At 33.3% G+C, this 18,833-nt stretch overlaps 1 protein-coding gene and 1 long non-coding RNA gene across 7 annotated transcripts in view; one reads left to right on the top strand and one right to left on the bottom strand.

Moving 5' to 3' along the window:
* LOC143072279 (vacuolar protein sorting-associated protein 33B-like) overlaps positions 1 to 18,833 on the top strand; it is a 164,169-nt gene that overhangs the window by 16,849 nt on the left and 128,487 nt on the right. The gene's annotated exons all lie outside the window — the stretch shown is intronic.
* The window catches only part of LOC143072281 (uncharacterized), a 106,519-nt gene that overhangs the window by 75,714 nt on the left and 11,972 nt on the right, over positions 1 to 18,833 (bottom strand). Inside the window, exon 9 of one of the 6 annotated variants that reach the window (XR_012977106.1) lies at positions 16,284 to 16,767. The exons of the other annotated variants lie outside the window; for them this stretch is intronic. This is a non-coding gene — a long non-coding RNA (uncharacterized LOC143072281). Of the gene's footprint in view, positions 1 to 16,283; positions 16,768 to 18,833 lie in introns of those variants that run through there. 6 annotated transcript variants of the gene reach the window in all.

Genomic DNA, 18,833 nt, shown 5'->3' with positions numbered 1-18,833 from the left:
CCTTATTCGCTTTCAATGCACAGGAGAATACGCTGCACCTTAAAATAAATCGTGTTTAGCTCACCTGGCATAGCCATGTGAGCTTATGCCATCACTTGGCGTCCGTCGTCGTCCGTCGTCTGTCGTCATCTGTCGTCGTCGTCGTCGTCTGTCGTCGTAAACTATTTCAAGAATCGTCTCCTCTGAAACTACTGGGCCAAATACTTTCAAACTTTAACTGAATGTTCCTTAGGGTATCTAGTTTATAAATTGTATCCGACGTTTTGATCTATCAAAAAACATGGTCGCCATTTCTAAAAATAGAACATAGGGGTCAAATGCAGTTTTTGGCTTATATCTCAAAAACGAAAGCATTTAGAGCAAATCTGACATGGGGTAAAAATGTTCATTAGGTGAAGATCTATCAGCCCTGAAATTTTCAGATGAACCAAACAACCCATTGTTGGGTTGCTGCCACTTAATTGGTAATTTTAAGGAAATTTTGCAGTTTTTGGTCATTATCTTGAATATTATTATAGATAAAGATAAACTGTAAACAGCAAAAATGATCAGCAAAGTAAGATCTACAAATAAGTTTCTATGACCAATATTGTCAATTGACCCCTTAAGGGGTTATTGTCCTTTAATGACAATTTTTCACAATTTGTTCATCATATTTGCTAACTTTGAAAAATCTTCTCCTCTAAAACTACTCAACCAAATTCAACCAAACTTCAACTGAATGATCAGTAGGGTGTATAAAATAAAGTTTGTGTTTTATTTTCTATTTCGTCAAAAAACAATGCCGTCATGGCTAAAAATATAACACAGGTTAAAATGCAGTTTTTGGCTTATATCTCAAAAACTCCAGCATTTAGAGCAAATAAGACAAGAAGTTAAAGTATTTAATAGGTCAAGGTCTACCTGTCCTGAAATTTTCAGCCGAATCGGTAACTGGTTTTGCAGGTATAATGCCCCTGAATTGATGATTTTAAAGAAATTTTGCAGTTTTTGGTTATTATCTTGAATATTATTATAGATACAGATAAACTGTTAATAGCAAAAATGTTAAGCAAAGTAAGATCTACAAATAAGTCAATTTGACCAAAATTGTCAATTGACCCCTTAAGGAGTTATTGCCCTTTAAAGACTTTTTACACAATTTGTTCATCATGTTGACTTACTTTAAAAAATCTTCTCCTTTGAAACTGCTGTATCAATTTCAGCCAAACTTAGGCTAAATGAGTTTCAGAGTATCTAGTATAAATTTTATATTTTATTTCCTTGTATGTCAAGAAACATAGCTCCTATGGCTAAAATAGAACATAGGAGAAAATGATTTTTTTTTGCTTTTGAAGAAAATAAGACGATTCAAAGAACATTTAAAAATAAATTGAAAAGCCAAAATAATCATTGATCAGAGATTTAACCAAAAAAAAGGTGAGCGATTCAGGCTCTTGAGAGCCTCTTGTTTAATTGTGTTCATGTCTGTGGTGGTAAGAATGTGTTCTTAGAGATGAAATGACCCTATTAGCGCGCATATACCCGTTCCAGCGCTCGGTTAATACCCTGTTACCTATTCGTTACATATTCGTTACCTATTCGTTACCTATTCACTTTTAATACTTTTGTTGTACGTTGCACCTTTTAGAAAAGGATTTTCAATTGTGTCCATGTCTCTGGTGGTAATAATGTGTTCTTAGAGATGAAATACGACTATAAGCGCGCATGTACCCGTTCCAGCGCTCGGATAATACCATGTTACCTATTAGTTACCTATTCACTGATAATATGTTTGTTATACGTTGCACCTTTTAGAAACGGATTTTTAATTGTGTCCATGACTCTGGTGTTAACAATGTGTTGTAAGAGATGAAATTACCCTATTAGCGCGCATGTACCCGTTCCAGCGCTCGGTTAATAGCCTGTTACCTATTCGTTACCTATTCGTTACCTATTCACTTATAATACGTTTGTTGTACGTTGCACCTTTTAGAAAAAGATTTTTAATTAAGTTTATATCTCTGGTGGTAATAATGTGTTCTTATAGATGAAATACCCCTATTAGCGCGTATGTACTCGTTCCAGCGCTCGGATAATACCCTGTTACCTATTTGTTACCTATTCGTTACCTATTCACTTATAATACGTTTGTTGTACGTTGCACCTTTTAGAAAATGATTTTCAATTGTGTCCATGCCTCTGGTGGTAATTATGTGTTCTTAGAGATGAAATGACCCTATTAGCGCGCATGTACCCGTTCAAGCGCTCAGATAATACCCTGTTACCTATTCGTTACCTATTCTTTACCTATTAACTTATAATAGGTTTGTTGTACGTTGCACCTTTTATAAAAGGATTTTTAATTAAGTTCATATCTCTGGTGATAATTATGTGTTCTTATAGATGAAATACCCCTATTAGCGCGTATGTACTCGTTCCAGCGCTCGGATAATACCCTGTTACTTATTCGTTCCCTATTCGCTTTTAATGCGCGGGTAACATGCTGCACTTGAAATAAATCGTTTTTCAATTGTGCCCATGTCTCTGGTGGAAACAATGTGTTCTTAGAGATGAAATGACCCTATTAGCGCGCATGTACCCGTTCCAGCGCTCGGTTAATACCCTGTTACCTATTCGTTACCTATTCACTTATAATACGTTTGTTGTACGTTGCATCTTTTAGAAAAGGATTTTTAATTAAGTTCATGTCTCTGGTGGTAATAATGTGTTCTTAGAGATGAAATACGACTATAAGCGCGCATGTACCCGTTCCAGCGCGCGGATAATACCCTGTTACCTATTCGTTACCTATTCACTGATAATACGTTTGTTGTACGTTGCACTTTTTAGAAACGGATTTTTAATTGTGTCCATGTCACTGGTGTTAACAATGTGTTCTAAGAGATGAAATTACCCTATTAGCGGGCATGTACCCGTTCCAGCGCTCGGTTAATACCCTGTTACCTATTCGTTACCTATTCGTTACCTATTCGTTACCTATTCACTTATAAAACGTTTGTTGTACGTTGCACCTTTTAGAAAAGGATTTTTAATTAAGTTCATATCTCTAAAGGTAATAATGTGTTCTTATGGATGAAATACCCCTATTAGCACGTATGTACTCGTTCCAGCGCTCGGATAATACCCTGTAACTTATTCGTTCCTTTTTGGCTTTTAATGCGCAGGGGTATACGCTGCACCTTAAAATAAATCGTTTTTTAATTGTGTTCATGTCTCTGGTAGTAACAATGTGTTCTTAGAGATGAAATGACCCTATTAGCGCGCATGTACCCGTTCCAGTGCTCGGTTAATACCCTGTTACCTATTCGTTACCTATTCGTTACCTATTCACTTATATAGGTAACGAATAGGTAACAGGGTATTAACCGAGCGCTGGAACGGGTACATGCGCGCTAATAGGTACATTTCATCTCTAAGAACATATTCTTACCACCAGAGACATGAACACAATTAAAAAACGATTTATTTCAAGGTGCAACGTATACTCCGCGCATTAAAAGCGAATAAGGGACGAATAAGTAACAGGGTATTATCCGAGCGCTGGAACGAGTACATACGCGCTAATGGGGGTATTTCATCTATAAGAACACATTATTCCACCAGAGATATAAATTAAATTGAAAATCCTTTTCTAAAAGGTGCAACGTACAACAAACGTGTTAAAAGCGTATAAGTAGCAAATAGGTAACAGGGTATCAACCGAGCGCTGGAACGGGTACATGCACGCTAATAGGGTCATTTCATCTCTAAGAACACATTGTTGCCACCAGAGACACGGACTCAATTGAAAATCCTTTTCTAAAAGGTACAACGTACAACAAACGTATTATAAGTGAATAGGTAACGAATAGGTAACGAATAGGTAACAAAGTATTAACCGAGCGCTGGAACGGGTACATGCGCGCTAATAGGATAATTTCATCTCTCAGAACACATTGTTACCACCAGAGACTTGGACACAATCAAAAATCCTTTTCTAAAAGGTTCAACATACAACAAACGTATTATAAGTGAATAGGTAACGAATAGGTAACAGGGTATTAACCGAGCGCTGGAACGGATACATGCGCTCTAATAGGGTCATTTCATCTCTAAGAACACATTGTTACCACTAGAGACATGAACACAATCAAAAAACGATTTATTTCAAGGTGCAACGTATACCCCGCGCATTAAAAGCGAATCAGAAACGAATAAGTAACAGGGTATTATATGAGCGCTTGAACGGGTACATACGCGCTAATAGGGGTATTTCATCTATAAGAACACATTATTACCACCAGAGATATGAACACAATTGAAAATCCTTTTCTAAAAGGTACAACGTACAACAAACGCATTTAAAGCGAATAAGTAACTAATATTTAACAGGGTATCATCCGAGCGCTGGAACGGGTACAAATGCGCTTATAGAGTTATATCACCTCTAAGAACCCAAATCTACCACCAGAGACAACAAAACAATTGAAAATCATGTTTTAAAAGGTGCAACGTATGATACACGTATTATAAGCGAATTATAAGCGAGTGATGGAACGAATTAAACAAGGTAATAGCATGCTCCGAAACGATGTACACCCTGCTTACATGTTTAACCCCACCACATTATGTTAGTATGTGCCTGTCCCTAGACAAGAGCCTGAAATTAAGTTGTTATCGTTTGTTTTTGTGTTACATATTTGTTTTCCTTTTTTTTTTGTATATGAAATACGGCCGTCAGTTTTGTTGTTTGAATTGTGTGAGATTGTCATGTCTGGGCCTTTTATAGGTGACTACACGGTTTGGGCTATGCTCATTGTTGAAGGCCGTACAGTGACCTATAGTTTATAATTTATGTGTCATTTTGGTCTATTGTGGAGTGTTGTCTCATTGGCAATCATACCACATCTTCTTTTGTATGCAAGCGCTAACACGGTGATTTCATCCCGTCGAACCAAGATCCATCTTCAAACATACGGACATAAAGCAGTTAAAAGGTAGAACGTATAAAAAACAAATAAGGAATAAATGCGTATCGAACATGAAGTAAAAGGATCGGTTGAGCTCAAACACATATAAATAGGTCATAAACAGATCATTTTACCTCAACAAATTTAGAACTATTACCAGATATAAGAGTATTAACAACTAGATTTGTAATTGCTAGCAATACCGGATGGCACTCTTCCCCCTATTGCCAGGTGAGCGGCAGCCATTTTGACAATTCCAAAGTCAAAGAGAGCATCTACAGATGTTTAGTAACATTTTTGCAAAGTTTCATTAAGTTTGAACATTTTAAAATTTTGGATATTTTTGCTGTTTCCATGGTTACGGCGGCCATTTTAAAAATTCCAACTTCAAAATCCAACTCTGCATATGCCAGTTACCATTCCTGTAAAGTTTCATCCAGTTTGCTGAAAATTCTTATTTTTGAAATTTTTGACCTTTTTGCATTGTTTCCATGGTGACAAGACCTATTTTGGAAATTTCAACTCCAATGTTGCTCATCATTACTGTGAACTTTCATGAAGTTTTGAGCATTTTGAGAATTTTGAAAATTTTGGTGTAGTTTCCATGGCAACATAGTAGTTCCAATGATCGCCAAAATCATCCAACACCTGTGGGCACCTACATTGTTTTAAAATATGATGATTCTGAGTTGAAGCATATCCAAACAGTTCACCAAAAACCAAAAACTGATTTTATTCACATTTGTGCCGTTTCCATGGTAACGGGAGCCATATTAAACCATTCCATGCCATAATTAAAAAGAGGGAAGGATATTAAAAATCAAATAAGTAACGAATAGGTAACGAATAGGGAAGCCATAATTAAAAAGAGAATAGGGAATAGGGAATAGGTAACGAATAGGTAACGAATAGGGAATAGGTAACGAATAGGGAATAGGTAACGAATAGGTAACGAATAGGGAATAGGGAATAGGGAACGAATAGGTAACGAATAGGGAATAGGTAACGAATAGGGAATAGGGAATAGGTAACGAAAAGGGAATAGGGAATAGGGAATAAGTAACCAACTTGACGCCCATTTGGGATATCCTGATTTATTTCAGAACCTGCCGAAAAAAGTGTTGATTGATTATTTTCGGAATATCCTCAAACCGAATTATGAAGCTTTTCCTACTATCCAATAACATAGCAATGATGTCAAAACTTAAATCGAGCAGATTATACAGACAGGCACATGTACATCTGGCGGCGTTCAAATAATTGTTGTCTTATTGATGCGTTTTTGGTATTTATCATGTTTATCTCTATCTTCAATACCTTTGCCAAAACCTAAAAGAGGTGTAAAATAACGTCTGTAACACTTGAACTGACAATTTTGGCCATACTTGGCCTTTTTGTAGAAAATGTCTTGCTGAAAACAATTACTATTTTATCTAGGGTTTTAGCCTAGAATGTGACAAGAGTGCACACATTGAAATGTCTCGCCTTCCTTACTAATCATTGATATTATGTTGATGGTCCTAAATATAAAGCTTTATTACAACTCACAAACAACTTAACATTAACTAAGATAACTAAACATTGACCAATGAACCATGGAAATGAGGTCAAGGTCAGATGAAAAATGCCAGGCAGACATGTTCAGCTAACAATTCTTCCATACAACAAATATAATTGACTTATTGCTTAATTGTTTAAGAAAAACAGATCAAAACACAAAAACTAAATACAGAACAATGAACACTGACATAATTAAAGATAATAAAATATTTCCATATCCCAAATATAGTTGACCTATGTTCAAAACTCAAAAACCTAACTTTGACTTCTGAACCATGAAAATAAGGTAAATTTCAAATGACATCTGCCTACTAGACATGTACACCTTACAATCATTCCATACAACAAATATAGTAGACCTATTGCATAAAGTAAGAGAAAAACAGACCAAAACACCAAGACTTACTTTAACCTCTTAACCATGAAAATGAGGTCAAGGCCAGATGACACCTGCTAGTTGGACATGTACACCTTACAGTCCTTCCATACACCGAATATGCTAGACCTATTGCTTATAGTATCCAAGATATGGACTTGACCACCAGGTCAACTGTCTGACAGGCATGAGGACCTTGCAAGGTTTTGGCCACGATCATCACTGAAGACATGTATTGTCGAAATGCGCATCTGGTGCAAGAAAATTGGTACCGTTAATTTTAATACGCACATACCAAATATAGTTATCCTATTACTTATAATAAGAGAGAATTTAACATTACAAAAATCTGAACTTTTTTTCAAGTGGTCACTGAACCATGAATATGAGGTCAAGGACATTTGACATGTGACTGACGGAAACTTCGTTACATGAAACATCTATATACAAAGTATGAAGTATACAGGTCTACCACCTTCTTAAATATATAGCTTTTAAGAAGTTACCTAACACCGCCGCCGCCGGATCACTATCCCTATGTCAAGCTTTCTGCAACAAAAGTTGCAGGCTCGACAAAAATCGATAGCAATCATTAATAATATAAAGGACAATAACTTAAATTAAAAGGTTGATTTCGAATTCTGGCTATTTTGACATATTTGTAGATATAGCCCTGGCAAACGTTTTTTGCCATTTAGAATTTCTCTTTATCTGTTATAATGGTTTAAAAGATACTCAACAAAAACACATAAGATGATAAAAAAATCATTAATCAAGGGCATTAACTCCTATTAGGATTCGACTGACGATTACACCTATGATGACTTATCTGTGGATTTTATCTTGCCATGTTGGGTCATTTTGCTGGTTAAAAAGCCTTTTACTAGTATATTATTTCAAAATTATAGTCAAAAATGGTTTTCAAGTCAAACAAGTATATTCCGGACACTGAAATTGTTTTCTTTTGATAATGGAATTAATCTAGTATGTCACGTTCTCCCAAGCTGTACTGAAAGATGTCATAAAAAAGCAAATTCAGTCTGATAATGGAAATAGAAAGAATTGTCTTTGTGATGATGTTTAGGTCGGTTTAAATAGTTTATATAAATTTCAATAATTCTAAGTTTCTTTTGCTTAGAAAAAATTGAACCGAGTGGCAGATTCTGCATCTGTGTCAACGTAAACACCGAAGAGATTAGATTTATTGCCGTGAGTGACCATTTGTGACCTAGAGATTGTTTAACTATTATGGACGATACTAATAGTATGGTACTTTTACCAAACATGAGACTGAAGGGCAAATATTCATTAACAGAAAGGCTCAATGTTATTAAAACATCAGTGTTAGGTATAAAATAAATACATTGGGTGCTCTTAGTGACCATGCGATCGAAGGGCTCCTAACCATAAAGTACGGTAGTGTTTAGGTGTAGAGAAAGAAAGTCTCTTTCCCCCTCTATCATCATTATTTCAGTTTAATCATTCGTTAGTCGTCACAAAGAATATATGTTTTTATTATGTATTCTAACTAGCGTGGCAGTTTAGACGCATCCCTTGATTGACTGCAAGGGTACAGTGGATCCATGTACACTTCCTAAGGTTTAATGGAGATGTGTCCTTTACAATATTATCCCACCACCAGAACAATCCCCACACAAAACCGCCCAAGGGAGAGTGTAGGACACCGGGAAGTCTGGTATGATGATGGAGGAAGCCGAAGTACTCAGAGAACCACCAGGCTTCTGGGTGGGAACAGACAACCCGAAGTGATTTTGCCTATAGGGTGCACACACAGACACTTGTCTCAGAAAAGAAAAATACCCTTATATATAATACCTTTAATAATATAACAATTAATCTTAATAATATTTCATATAAACGTATATAAAGGGGGGATTCTGAGACAAGTGAATGTGAGGACACACACCCGCAGTGCACCGTGCAGTTCCAAACACTACTAAAGACAGTTGCCCTATTGGCAATCATACCACATCTACTTATTTTCAAATCGTATATAGCTAACATAGAAATATGACTAATCTGATAATCTGACAGACAACCCCCTGCTTAGACAAGGTGGTATACAGCTAGATGTTTAAATACGGATCATCGTATGGTAAAAAGGGGGAATTTTGCCAATACGAAACGTACATTGTCTTTTCATTTTCTTATGGCAGTCCATATATATCGAGATCCTCATATTTTGCATAACTTTCATATGATACTATTATCACTATATATATATGTCTTATCTATATATAAAAAAAGAAGATGTGGTATGATTACCAATGAGACAACTCTCCACAACAGACCAAAAATGACACAGAAATTAACAACTATATGTACTGCCTATAAAAATGAGCAAAGCCCATACCGCATAGTCAGTGATAAAAGGCCCCGGAATGACAATGTAAAACAATTCATAGAGGGAAAACTAACGGCCTTATTTTTATACAAAAAATGAACGAAAAAAATATATGAAACACATAAACAAACGACGACCACTGAAGCTCCTGGCCTTGGACAGGCATATACATACATTATGTGGCGGGGTTAAATATATATCTTTATTCTCAATAAACCACCATTTTGACAAGGTATAGAGAAATACACAATATTATGTACAATATTTACAATATATACAATATTCAATAAATACAATTAGTAAAAGACATGTTACATAATAATTAATAGGGGTGGCGTCACACTAGATAAAGCCAGGAGTTCACACAGATTTATTTATAATTTTGATAAATTTGCAGAGTTTAATCAACTTTACCTTCTTTTTTTATGACATTAATAATTTATACTTTAAAATATTTGGACTTGTGTAGCTATACTTTTCAATGTAATTTTTCCTCTCTTGTTCAAAAAAGTTGCATTCCAAAATAAAGTGAAATTCATCCCCGAGTTCATTATTTTTACACAGAGTACAGTTTCTATTTTGTCTACTGGTGTTTGACCATCTACCAGATTCAATGGGTAATTTATGATAAGTCGTTCTAAATCTGCAAAATTCTACAAGATTTTTTTGTTATCTAAAATATCTAAATAAGCTTCAGAACTAAAACTTATCTTTAAATATTTTGTAATTTACAGCTTTTGGTGATTCTTCTAACAGTAAGTGCCAATTCTGTTCAAATTGATCTTTAAGGTTTCTACTAACTGTAAGACGTAGCCAATTCAAATTAATAAAAGTTTGTGAATTACAAATATATGTTAAGACACATTCATACAAAATATGTTTTATGTTATCTAACCATAACTAAAAATTTATCTCCATTTACAAATGACAATTGAAAACATAAATTATAGACAATTTTTGACAATTTTGACTCCTTTCCAGAGAGAATTTTACCCCAGAATGATATTCTCTTTTTTATGTCAATTTCTAGAGGATATCTTCCAAGTTCGCCATATATCATATACGATGGTGTAGAAGATTTTAAATGTAAAAGCAATTTGCAAAATTTTAAGTGGACTTTTTCGATTATTTCATTATTGCTAAAACCCCATACTTCGCACCCATATATTAAAATAGGCTTTGTTATCTTATCGAATAATTCTAGTTGCGTTTTGATTGAAAGTCCGTTGTTTCTGCCTAATTTTAGAACCTCGTAGAAAGCCTTCGTAGCTTTATTAGCTATGGACTGTTTCGCTTTCTTAAAATTCCCACTTCTAGCTAAGTCTATCACTAGATAATTAAAACTATTCACTATTTCTAATTCTATTCCGTTCAAATTGAAATGTAGGTTTCTTGGAAGTAATCCTTTAGAAAAAAATCATGATTTTACTTTTACCTGCATTTACTTTCAGTTTCCATAAAGTACAGTAATCTTGAAATGAGTCGAGTTGCTTTTGAAGATCTGCAGCTGATTCTGCCATTAGCACAGTATCATCAGCATACAAAATTACAAATAATTTCAAATATGTATTAAGTTTGATTTCAATTTCGTTAGTTATCGTTTGAAGACCATCTAAGTTACAGTTTGATAAATGGCACTGGCTACGGTTACATGGAAATGTTACAATAATAAAAATATTATTGTTACATTGGAGACTAATTACCGGAATGCAAAGTTGGGTGAGGAACCGATTAATTACGAATGTAACAATAATTAATGAGGCTACGGTTACATTGCGTTATTGTTACATGAAAAACGGCAATGCACGATGGGACTAGTAATATGTACTAAATAATAAAAGTTGAAGACATTTATTTTATATTTATAATGCATACAATTATCACAAACAGTTTCTTTTTTTTTATTTACAATGACAGTTTCTACATATACAGTAAGTGGTTTTTGGAGCATGTTAAAGTTTATTCATAAAACCATTCCAAACAATATTCGTATATAGGCAAAATTGTGAATGGAAATGGGGAATGTGTCAAAGCGACAACAACCCGACCATAGAGCAGACAACAGTCAAAGCCACCAATGGGTCTTCAATGTAGCAAGACACTCCCACACCCGGAGGCATCCTTCAGCGGCAAGCCCCTTGACAAATAGAATCATATTCAAACCAGTGTGGTCCTGGCCATTAATTGACGACCTAAATTATCCCATTGACTAGGACAGATTAGGTGAACGTTTGTCGGTAACAATCACTGCTCACTATGTACTTTTTAAAGACACTGAATCTGTGGGGTCACCAAAGGTTCTCAACACCTAAATAAAGCAATTCGAAAAACGAATCCGGTATAATACGATGTGCTGATTTATATCAATAATATAAATCAAAACATAAAGGTTATTCCTGAATAATTTTCCGAATTATTTTATTATTAAAGGCGTTAAGAACCTTTGGTGACCCAACAGTTTAAATTATATAATAAGTAAGAAGTGAGCAATGGTCGTTACAGACAAACGTTCACCTAATCTGTCCCAGTCAATGGGATAATTTAGGTCGTCAATCAATGGCCAGGACCACACTGTTTTGAATATGATTCTATGTATACTAGTTCAGTGATGATGGACGCTATACTGAACTCCGAATTACACACAAGAAACTGAAATTAAAAATCACACAAGACTAACAAAGGCCAGAGGCTCCTGACTTGGGACAGTATCTTTAAGAACATCAAAAACATTAATACGTAAAACTATTCAAACACAATTTGTTGAATAATAATATTTATCATTTGTCATTATTACAAGTATCATTTGGTACATATGAAAGAATTAAGCAACAAAACTATAGAAAATTTAAATTTGATAAATCTAGCGTATATTACTGTTTTTCATGTAACAATAACGCAATGTAACCGTAGCCTCAATAATTATTGTTACATTCGTAATTAATCGGTTCCTTACCCAACTTTGCATTCCGGCAATTAGTCTCCAATGTAACAATGATATTTTGATTATTGTTACATTTCCATGTAACCGTAGCCAGTGCCTTGATAAATATTACTCGAGGTCGTTCATAAATAAGTTAAAAGTTAAACATGTTAGCGGGATCCCAATCCTCCCCCAACATGGGACAGTGGTATAACATCTTCATCTGAACGAACTATAGAAATTAGTTGAAAAAGGCTTAACTTATCAGATGGACATTGGGTTTTAGTCATTGTTGAAGTCCGTAGAACGAGAAAGAAAGTTGTTATCTTTATGTAAATTAGTCTCTGGGGAGAGTTGCCTCATAAACAATGATACTACATCTTCCTATTTTTCTCTCTAATCCACACATCTCTCAAACCTTTTTAAATGAAAATTTGTTTTGGAAAGGTTGCCAGAGACAAAATGTTAATTTCATGGTGACAAGTTTCATTTGAGGGACCTGAACATCGCAGTTGTAATATATATCAACGATGATAGAGCTCTGTGTCAAAAGTATGGAAATGAGTTTGTCTTAAATTTTTTTTAAAGCTAATACAAGCAAACGGTGTCAACTATCAGGACTAGTTCCAGTATCAGGATAGTCTAGATCACACTTCTATAAAGTTGTTACGACATATTCCTAGATGCATTTGCATGTATGACAGTCAAAGCTTTCACCACATATTTTGTGTTAACAAGAGTGCACACACTGAAATGTCTCACATGCTTCACCATTCACGATTGATTTTATGTTGATATTCCTAACTATCAGAAAAAATAATATTATAAATGATCATGAAAATGAGGCCAAAAACAGACCAGATGCTCTGCAGGGCGCAGCTTTATACGACTGCAGAGGTCGAACCCTGTACAGTTTGGGCTAGTATGGACACAACATTCATTGATACGGCTCTGAATTTGGGTTGTGATTAAATAGTTGACATAGCATAGGTTTCTGACACAGAAAGAATATGGTTTAATGAACCTAACTTTTTCTTTGCTTTTGAGCAATACATTATGCTGTTAATCCCAACAATTTGCTCTCAAACTCCAGACTTAAAAAATGGCTTCAGAGTTATGACCAACCAATGAGCTATCACCCTAAATCTGACTCTGCTACAAATATTCCCACCAACCAAATATTTTTAAACATATTTAGTATTCAAGAAACTGATAGAACCATCAAAATGAGGTCATTTTTTGTCTATCTGATGAGTTAAGCCTTTTTCAACTGATTTTTATAGTTCGTTCTTATGTTGTACTGTTATAACACTGTCCCAGGTTAGGGGGAGGTTGGGATCCCGCTAACATGTTTAACCCCGCCACATTATTTATGTATGTGCCTGTCCCAAGTCAGGAGCCTGAAATTCTGTTGTTTTCGTTTGTTTATGTGTTACATATTTGTTTTTCGTTCATTTTTTTTACATAAATAAGGCCATTAGTTTTCTCGTTTGAATTGTTTTTCATTGTCTTATCAGGGCCTTTTATAGCCGACTATGGGGTATGGGCTTTGCTCATTGTTGAAGGCCGTACTGTGACCCATGGTTGTTAATGTTTGTGTCATTTTGGTCTTTTGTGGATAGTTGTCTCATTGGCAATCATACCACATCTTCTTTTTTATATCATGTTCAGATAAACCCTGCAAGACGTCAGGCATATTTGTTTTTCATTCATTATTTTGTACATAAATCATGGGGTAAGGTTTTTTATTTGAATTGTTTAAAACTGTTCATTTGTCATTTCGAGGCCTTTTATATCCAACTATGCAGAATATGTTTTACTCATTGTTGAAGGTCATATATTGTAACCTATAGTTATTTCAGTGTTATTTGGTCCCTTGTGGAGTGTCTCATTTACAATCATGTCACATTCTCTTATTTAATATTTCAATTAAAGGAATTTATACATTTAATAATCTTTCTATATACCAAATATAGTTGACATGTTGATTACACATTGTAGTAAATTAAAAGAGGACTCACTATTGACCAATGAACCATGCAAATGAGGTCAATGACAACTGCCAGACAGACATGTACTCCTTACATTTGTGAATCATTGCATACATATAGTTTATCTACTACATGTACATATACTTCTAGTATTTGAAAAACACAAATTTTTAATACTTGACATTGGCAAATGACATATTGCTAATTACAGTATCTGATAAACAGCCATGATCAGGTAGCTTTAACCTTAATCCATGAATTCGAAAAGCGGTTGAGATCTTTGTTGCAATTTATAGCAATTCAAGTGCATATCTAATTTTACAAAACAATATTTATCTGATTTCATGATATTAAAGTCATCTGGATCATTACCATGATTATAATGCTGTAAATTCAGAAATTATTGTGATGTTTTATTAAATGCAAATAATGTGACAGGGTTAGAATCACAATAAAAACACTCACATTCTGACAACTGAATTAATAAACATCTTAATGCAAAAAAAATTGTCATCCCAAAGATTCCCAATAATAAAACAAAAACATTTAGTCCCTTCTTGATTAATAGAAATAATAAATGCACACAATAATTTCTGAATTTACCATAGGTAAAAGGTAATCAGTTAGTGAGACAAAGATTTTCCAGACAATAAAAGTATATAAAATAAAATAAATCTTATCTTATCTTACATAATTCTTTTGTTTGTTTTGTTTGGTTGCTGTCTCATTGAACAAAACTATATTTAATTTCTCCTTATATCCAGAAAATATAACTATAAACTGAATAGCATATAGATGGACAACAAATGCCAAATGATGTAAATTATGGCCATTTAGGTCAGAGATAAAAGACGATGCAAATGCATGTGCATATACCAGAACTGTCATTTGGTATTGTGATTTCCAAAATGTACAAATCTCATTATCTACCTTCTGTATTAAAGACAACTGCATATTTTGCAGTTTGCATGTCATGAATCATCTCTGCAGAAAACTTCACTACAGGCAGCAAAACAATTAAATTAAAACATCTCAATCAAAATTCGTTTTTTGAAACATTTCTTATTTTTATTCCTCATATGTCTATAAGATCACATTTATAAGACATTTATTAATATTGTTAATTTCAATACACTATTAATTGTTGACATGTATACATTATGTAGTTAATTTCAATATTAGTCCAGTCAAACTAAGATTTAACCCTAAACTAATTGCAACAGACAATGTTTTAGTTCTAATCTATAGCATTAAGCCCTTAATATACACAGAAAAAAGTCCCATGAAATCTAACTTGAGAAAAACTCAAATTCGGAATTTTTAATTTCCTATGGAAATTAACATTGGGAGGGGAGATAATCTTTTTTTGGTTGATTTTCTTAAAATTTATGTAATTATGATACTTTGATGGGGTTAGTTTGTAGTTTACTAAATTATATAATCTTCTGCTCATGAAATGTACAAAACAGAAGTGTTATGGGTATTTTTATTTTTTTGTGCATTTTTCATTAAAAAAATTGCAAATTTGTAGCTATGTAACCATTTTGAAAAAATAATTTGAAAATTTGGTAATGTTTGAATCTGTATATTATATTTTTCAGCTTCTTACTTTTTTAAAGAAATCTTAAACCACAAAAAGAAGAATACATGTTTATTCATTTTTTTTTATTAAATTTGAGATTCTTTCTTTTATTACCTTGATATCTTGAAAAATCCAATAAATGGTCAACGAATGAATTACGAAATCTAAATTTTAGCTTGAATAAACATATGAAAACACCTTTAGAGTTGTTTATTATACTCTAAAGACGGCTTAGATATCAAGAATCAATACATTCTGATGAATAGAAGAGGTAAAGTTATAATTTTGTATCAGTTTTTCTTGATATTTCTGCCATTTTTGCAGAGTTATCTCCCTTTTCAATGCAAATCTCCATAGGAATTTTAAATGGCGATTTGTTAAGTCTTCCCAAAGTAAGATTTTATGGGACTTTTTTTCTGTGAATATTTGGGATATAATGCTAAAGATTAAAACTTCAAAATCTTCTGTTGCAATTACTTCAAGGTTAGGGTCAACTAGTAATTGTAGACATGTATACATCATGTTCATGTGCAATCCTTATTTTTCCTTATTTTTATATCAATATTCTTCTTCACTTTTTTTTTACAAGAATCAATAATCTGTATTCATCATTGGGACAGGTAGGTCAAGTAGGTCCTTTTGTGATCTTGTGTTTTTTTTATTGATTTTGACAGCACTAAAGCATAAAGTTCCAAATTATAATTGATCTTTGGCTTTATGGATTCTGACAACACATTGGATATACATGTAGACACCATGTGTAGATTGGTTCTCATATGGATTCTGGCAGTACATGTACTCTGATTATACATGATGATGTAGTTCCAAGTATTGTTGATTTTGGCTTTTAATGTTGTTTTCAAGTTCCAGCAGTTAACATATAGTTTCCAATTGCAAGACAAGATGATACTGGCTTCTAGTGTAAATTATGTCCATTCTCATCCAATAGTTTCCAAATAAACTTGAACATTCCAGGATTTTTCACAATATATAACTCCTTCCTCTTACATATAATTGGAGCCTGAAATTAAATATCAGAATAATTTTGTCAGAAAAATGACATCATATAAATGCTTATTTAAAGATTGTACTTAGGTGATCTAAGGTAAAATTAAATAAATCAAGAAATTCATATTGATACTTTAAGCTGGAAGATTATTAGTTAAGGATCAAAATAAGCTAAAGATATTGATAGGTCATGGTCTCATGGAGCTCCTTTTCAAGATATTTGATTTATAAAATATGGCGGGAAAAGGCTGACTCAGACTTTTACATTATATTTGGATTGGTATTATTTGGGTCTCATATCAAAAGAAAGAAAATCAAGAATCTGCTTAAATTTTGTCAAATGACCTTTAATGAGCTATTAAGTCTTATGTTAAAAGATAAATAGGTGTTATGGGGCAAAATATTTTACCTTGTATCATATGGAAAAACACCAAGAAGTCCAAACATTTGACACTTATTCCAAAACCCCACCTAAGTACATATATATATATATATATGCATCCTTAAGTAACAAATGATTGGTCAAGATTATTGAATGCACTTAACTCTAGATCTGTCAAGCAATATTTAGAAGTTACTTTTCTTACATTTCTAATCTAAGAAAACAGTGTCAATTCTAGGTATAAATTAAGGTAGATCAGAGGTATATATTTTCCTGAGATAATTTTTTATAAAACTTTGCCAAAATAAAGATTTTTTTATGTTTTTATCCAAAAATATAATAAAAAGAATGGATCAAAGTGCTATTTTTCAAGCAACCAGTCGTACAAAATTGCCCAGATTTGCTTAGATTGTTCATGAAAAAAACACATTTTTGTGCATAACAGAAATTTATAAGATATCATTTTGAAATAGAATATATGAAGATTGATTTTATGATATGCTTTAAGAAATCCCAATTTGTTTTCAAATTTGCAATTTTTGCAAACATCTACCCCAATTGTGTACAATCTAAGATGGCGGTAAACCATTAATCTACCTTAAATCATATCACAAAACAAGAATGTGACCAAAGTACACAGATGCCCCACTCGCATTATCATTTTCCATGTTCAATGGACCGTGAAATTGGGAAAAAAATCTAATTTGGCCTTAAAAGTAAAAAGATCAACCAAAAGGGAACATTCAAACGGGAAACTTCACACTAAATTTACGACAAAAGAGACGATTTTTCATTTCCTATTGTTAATTTTCCTTTTTTAGACGGCGATGTGCCTTTGGCTCCATCATACGGTGTTTATATATCGCAACTCGTTCGGTTTGCCCGTGTGTGTTCTGATGTCATAGATTTTAACGAACGTGATCAATGCATCACTGGTAAATTGTTGTGTCAGGGATTTCGATACCATAAATTACTTAAAACTTTTACTAAATTCTTTCATAGATACAAAGATTTGATAAGTAAATTTGGCTATACCTGTAGAAAGCTTATTAAAAATGGTATTTCACATCCTAAATTTTATGGTAATATTGTACTTAAAGTGAGGAAATCACTATATGATCCTTGTAAACTCATCGAACCTTTAAACAAACTTATAAGTAAGGGTTATCGTACCAATATTGTAATAAGATCTCTGAATATAGTTCACATTGGCACTAATATTGATATTGTCATTAGCAAATTAAAACATAACTAAATTTCATTATCTTTTGAGGCGAGATGTATAGAGACACAGACACGTTAACTTTTATTTCTATAGAAGTCGCTCTTCACTATACTATTACCTGTCGATACATTTATTTTTGGCATTGCACAAGTCATGTCTTCTTTGACTATTAATGACGTTAAAATACTAAATCCCTGTGATGTGTTTTAGTCGATTTTAGTCTCTGATGCATGATTTTTTATTATTAATTGGTTTTGGCTTTTAACTAGCTGTCAGTAACTGCGAGTACTCTCAAATCGTATTTTCTTGTTAATTCGACCTGTTGATACTGTTTATAATGCTTTTTTGTTATTTTTTTATTTATATGGATCTTGTCTGTACACCAGCTTTGATTATTTGTAATATCTTCAATTTTTCACTTATTCTTACAACATTTGTATAAACTTCAAGATTATAAAAAAAACGTTTTTTT

This window comes from Mytilus galloprovincialis, chromosome 4 (assembly GCF_965363235.1).
Source record: "Mytilus galloprovincialis chromosome 4, xbMytGall1.hap1.1, whole genome shotgun sequence".
Lineage (NCBI taxonomy): Eukaryota > Metazoa > Mollusca > Bivalvia > Mytilida > Mytilidae > Mytilus > Mytilus galloprovincialis.
Note: the sequence above shows the minus strand (reverse complement) of the source record. Positions and strands in the feature narration are given on the sequence as shown.